The following is a 6,394-nucleotide window of genomic DNA, read 5'->3' on the forward strand; positions in this document are numbered from 1 at the left end:
CTTTTCATCACAAATGCCGGAAAGACCTCTTTCTCATTGAAATCCCATTTTTTTTCTGAAATATTATACTCAGGTTTGCTGGGTACATGATTCTTGGCTGTAGTCCCAGTTCCATTGCCCTCTGGAATATCATATTCCATGCCCTTCAGTCCTTTAATGTAGAAGCTCCTAGATCTTGCTTTATCCTTATTGGAGCTCCACAGTATTTGAATTCTTTCTTTTTTTCTAGCTGCTTGCAATATTTTCTTCTTGACCTGGGAGTTTTGGAATTTGGCTATAATATTCCTGGTGGTTTTCCTTTTGGGATCTCTTTCAGGAGGTGATCAGTGGATTCTATCAATTTCTATTTTAGCTTCTGCTTCTAGAATATGAGGGCAATTTTCCCTCACAATCTCTTGGAGGATGTTGTATAAGCTCTTGTTTTGGTCATGGTTTTCATGTAGTCTAGTGATTTTCAAATTATCTCTCCTAGATTTATTTTCCAGGTCAGCTGTTTTTCCAAGGATATATTTCACATTGCCCTCTAATTTTTTCATTCAATTGGATTTGCTTTACAGTGTCTTGGTTTCTCATGAGGTCAATAGCTTCCATTTGTTCAATCCTTATTCTTAGGCAGTTATATTCATCAGACAGTCTTTTAATCTCCTTTTCCATTTGGCTTTTCAAACTGTTGACTTTTTTCTCATGACTCTCCTGCATTGCTCTCATTTCTCTTTCCAGTCTTTCCTCCCTTTCTCTACATCTACTTTCTATTTCTCCTACTTTCTCTTCAAAGTCCCTCTTGACAGCTTCCATGGCCTGAGACCAGTTCATATTTTTCTTGGAAGCTTTGGATGTTGGAGCTTTGACCCTGTTATTATCTTCTTCTTCTGAGGTTGTATTGTGGTCTACCTTACCCCCAAAGAAGTTTTCAATGGTCTTCTGCTTTCTCTGCCTACTCATCCTGGTTTACTGTTTCTTGGCTTTTAACTCCTTCTTAAAGTGTGGCACTGCTTCTAGGACACACTCTTCGAGGTACAGCATGGCCCAGGGAATGATTGGGCTTCTTCTCAGCCTGCCTGGTGTCATTTTTATTTGATTTTAAAATCTCCACTGCGGGGTGGGGAAGTGGGGTGGGGCTGGGGCTGCTTCTCTGCTCTGCTCCTGTTCCCAGCTTCAGAGGTTCCCAGGTGTTTTGGTTTGAGGGGGGGCAGGTTTTAATCTTGCCTTGCCTGTTCTCTGTTCCCGAGATAACCTCAAGCCTACTTACTAAACAACCACCAGCAAAGCTTTCTGTGGTGTGGTTCTTAGCTTTGATGACCCTGCTCCCCTCCCCCACCTGGGCCTCCTGCCACTCAGGATTTCTTCCTGGTTCCCCACTGTGGTGGGAAGTTGAATCCTTCCCCCCAGTCCACTGGTACTCCTGCACTTACACCTCCCCCCCACTCCAAACCCCTGCTAGCACTTCAACCCCACTGTGTGCTCACTTCCAGGAGACGCTGGTGCTGCAGCTGATTCAGAGGCAATGGGGCAAATTCCTCAGGCAGGTGTCTGGTGTGTCAGCTGGATTTTGGAGTTAGGCTTTATTCATGGCCCAAGATGGCACCTGAAATCTATCTATAGCTGGAGAAAACTCTCAGCCTTTATTTGTATGTGTTTTTCTGCTACTAGCATTCTTTTATTGCTAATTTTGGGGTGATTGTATCAGGAGCTCTGTGCATTTAATGTCTTTTCTCTGCCATCTTGACTCTGATAAAGCCAACATTTCTTCTTGAATCTTGGAAGCTGAGGTTTGGAAAGGACAGTAGTAGTTATTTAATAACTGAAAAAAATTACCACTCCAATATACCTGACAAATAGCATAGACTGTCATTCTTCCAGAATTATTCCTCACTGTTTAATTCAATGACCAATACTGACCTCATCACCTTTTGCCTTAAACAAATTTTGCTTGACTATTGCCTTCTTTCTTGCAGAGACATATTATTCTCTTCTTTCTCAGACTATTTCCTTTGTAAGCATTTCTTATTCCTCCTTTACTCTACACATTCTGTCACTGTCTTATTATGTTTTCTTATATAATTTTTCATCCATCCCTTCCTTTCCATTCTCAATTTCATCATTATTGTCCAAGCCCTTATTATTTCATTGTTTTTCTTCAATAACCTTCTGATTAATATTCATGACTCTCCATTTAACCTCCACTCTAATGTAGCTTTTCATCATTTAAATATACAATTGAAGAACATAAGAATACTTCCTTTTTTTGTTTTTTTGTTTTTTTTAGTGAGGCAATTAGGGTTAAGTGACTTGCCCATGGTCACACAGCTAGTAAGTGTTAAGTGTCTGACGCTGGATTTGAATTCAGGTACTCCTGACTGCAGGGCCAGTGCTCTATCCACTTCACCACCTAGCTGCCCCCTACTTCCTTTTTTTTTTTCAAAAAGTTCAAATTCTTTATCATGATATTTAAGATTTGTAATCTGCTACCATCTCACTTATTTCATTCGTTTCCTTATTTTTTCAGCTGTTTTAATTTGTTTTCCTTCAATATAACATGCCTTCCTTCATCATACAACTTTCTGTGTCAGGCACTGAGCTAGTTACTGGGTGCTCAAAGACATAAATAAAAGTGATTTTACTCTCTAGGATCATTCTAGTTATCTCCAAAAATGGGAGTACAAAAGATGATCACCTTGGGAAACAGTTGCTGTTGTCACTAAACTTTGTTCTTAGAGGAATTTTCCAAATTCTTTGCATAACTAAGTTTCCAATGTAGAACATCTTGTTCTTCATCAGGCACTTATTCTCACTCATCTTTCACAGACTATGTACATTACTGTTTTCTGGGGGGAAAATCCATTTGGTTAAGAGAAATGACATAATTTTTAACAACCCAAGGGTGATAGATTATCCATATCCAAAACTTCATCTTCTATCCATTGTGTATTTTTTCCTTTTAGGCTATTTTACTATATCTACTGCTTTAGAATGCATCCCAGAGAAGACTGAAACAACTTTAGTAATAGAGGCTAAGTTCTTTGGTGAACTCAAGATGGAAAATCATGTCTTCCGGTCCCTTGAGTACTTTTAAGTTCAACAAAGCATTAGACAGTTAGTCTTCTTTGTGTTTTCAAAGTGCAATGACATTCTAAAAATGGTAATTCAAGCCTTTTAACCCAGTTCTCTATTTAAGAAAGAAATACCATCAAGCATTGGAAATGTCACCATATATAATACAATGATGATATCATAGCAGATTATTTCATCCCTGAAATACCCATCTTTTTTGAGAATGAAAAATTCACATGCAATTATGAATATTCTGAAGAGGAATTAAACCTAATTATTAGAATGCACTTTCTATGCTGAGCATAGAAGAGAGGCTAGTACAAAATTTCTTAAAGTGCATAATAAATTATCTCACAGACATGCCTATTTGTGTATGTACTACATGCACACAGACCTATCTATTTTATAATAATTTATAGTAGCATGTAATTTGAGACATTCTAAGTTAGAAGGCACAGGAAGAAGTCTTCTAGGTCAGTAATAACATAGTAAAACAGAAATGTACCACATACAGGCCACATATTGGTTTGGAAAACCAAAAAGTAAAATTATCTATTATATTGTATCTCCATTTATTTTCTCATACCTTTGTCAATTACATTTAATCTGATTCAGGACAAACTAGGTTGTTTTACAGGCCATTTGTACCACACAACCTTAGTGTGATATCTCTGATCTAGCTCAAAACATATCTGAGTGGTCATTTAATGCCCTATTTAATGTCCTAAATAGCAGACAATCCAGTCTCTGCTGGAGATATTTAGTTATGAAGATCTCATTATCCCTTGCTAAAGCCTTGACTTTCCCTTTGAGCAATAGTAAATATTAGGATTCTTTTTTCTTAAATCATGCTCAGATGTGCTTCTCTATCATTTCTGTCCATTGCTCATATTTTATGTGCAGGTTTCTGTAAACACAAATGTACAAACAGCAGTACAATTCTTGTTCTATAGTCTTTAAAATCCTTGTATGATATAACCTTTCACCCAGCAATACCACTACTAGGTCTATATCCCAAAAAGATCATAAAAGAGGGAAACAGAGCCACACTTACAAAATATTTATAGCTACTCTTTTTGTGGTGGCAAAGAATAAGAAATTGAGGGGATGCCCATTTATTGTAGCATATGTGTATAATTGTGTACTATTGTGCTGTAAGAAATGATGAGTAGACAGATTTCAGAAAAATATGGAAAGACTTAAATGAGCTGATGCTGAGTTAAGTGAGCAAAATCAAGAGAACATTGTACATAATAAAAGCAACATTGTGGGATAATCAACAGTGATAGACTTACCTCTTCTCAGCAATAAAATGATCCAACAAAATTCCAAAAAACATTGAGGTGAGATTTTAATTACAGGACTCTGATAACAAATCCAGTGATCTTTATATCACATTATTCTGTTTCTCAGTTGTGCTGATGTATTAGAAAAATTCTTGGGCTATCATTTTTTTTAATGCCATTAATTGTAAAGGAGATGACAGTTTGGCCTGTAATACAATGGGTGATATTTTATTTACTTACTCACTCAATCACTCATTTATTCATTCATTCATCCATTCAATTATTTATTTATTCATTTATTTATCTATCCATCTATCTATCAATTTATTTATTTATTGAATTCTCTATCAATCTATTAATTAAGTTGTTTATTTGTCTGTCTGTCTGTCTGTTTGTTCCTTCATTCCTTTGTAAAGGAGATGACATTTTGATCTATAGTACAATGGGTGATATTTTATTTACTTACTGAATCACTCACTCACTTATTTATTTATTCATTCATTCATTTATTTATTTGTTTGTTTGTTTGTTTATTTGTTAGTTTGTTTGCTTGCTTGTTTGCTTATTCATTCATTTTTTCATTCATTCATTTGTTCATTTGTTTGTTTAATTATTTATCTATTCATTCATTCATTTTTTTAATCATTTATCTATCTATCCATCCATTTTTTTATTCTTTCACTTGTTTATTTATTTATTTGTTTGTTACTTCATTCATTCATTTATTCACTTGCTCATTCATTCATTCATTCATTTATTTTGTGAAGCAATGAGTTTTAAGTCTCAAGTGTCTAAGGCTGGATTTGAACTCAGTTCCTCTTGAATCCAGGGCTGCTGCTTTATCCATTGCTCCACCTAACTGACGCCCAAGATTGATATTTTATAATGATTGAGTAACAGAAACTAATAATTCTTGAATGTTGACTAATTAATATACTTTATCATTCTAATATGTCTTATATTTTTGAGTGAAAATTCTAGAAAAATAACTTAACATGAAAGAATATCTTGACTCTGAAATATAAATGAAGCATATTGAAAAGAAAATGATAGTTAAAATAAGGAGAATTTAATGTGAATAGAATAGAACTCAGAGAAAAAGTGAAATTATCTTGAGAAATTACTGTTGTACATAGCAAATTAAGGTTCAACAATCAGTCACATCAAAAGCTACCAACGAGGGCAACAGGGGACTGAAGTTGAGCATACTTGATCTTATATACTGCCACAATAGAGTCAGTACTATTTCTTTAACATGTGTATGTTGTTCTCCCTTCTAGAGAGTATAATGAAGAAACTTAATGAAGGCCTTTTCCAACAGTAGGCTGAAAAGGACAATGAAGTATTCCTAAGTGATATTGGTGATTAAGTAGAAGAAAAATATCTTTAAAAGAAGTAAAAATTGAAGAGAAAAATAAAACACTGTGTAAGAGGTTGCAAAGTTAATGAATGTAAAATATAAAAAAGGGGAAGAAAAGGAAAACTGTACAATTAAAATTAAAAATAAATTATTTTCCTCTTAAACAGGAGGACCTGGAATCTCTGAGATGGTCATAGGGACTATTTGGCCTCTATTGAAAGATAAAGTAGTCCAGGAGTTTGTATGTTCTTAACCTTGCATCCTTGAACATACATACATACATACATGTATATATACACATACAAACATTGTGTACATTCATGGATATATCTATATACATATACTTTAAATATATACATATGCATGTGCATATATATGTACACATATGTTGAAAATTATATATCCATACAATTTTTTCTCTATAATTCTGTTTTATTTTATGTTTATTTTAAAAAGCCATTATTCTGAGGCTTCCATGGGCTTTACAGGGCTGCCAAAATTATCTGTGACAAACAAAAGTTTAACTACCAAACTAGACCAACAGATATTATCAAGCGAGAAATCATACGTTAAGAGTGAGAGGAAAAAGAAAAGAAGATTAATAGTAGTTGTTGATTCCCAATTTAGAGGTTTTCAGGCAGCTACTTATTGATCTTATAACAACAATAGAGAAGCTTGTTGCCTTTCCTAGGATACA

Source organism: Dromiciops gliroides, chromosome 6, assembly GCF_019393635.1.
Source record: "Dromiciops gliroides isolate mDroGli1 chromosome 6, mDroGli1.pri, whole genome shotgun sequence".
NCBI lineage: Eukaryota > Metazoa > Chordata > Mammalia > Microbiotheria > Microbiotheriidae > Dromiciops > Dromiciops gliroides.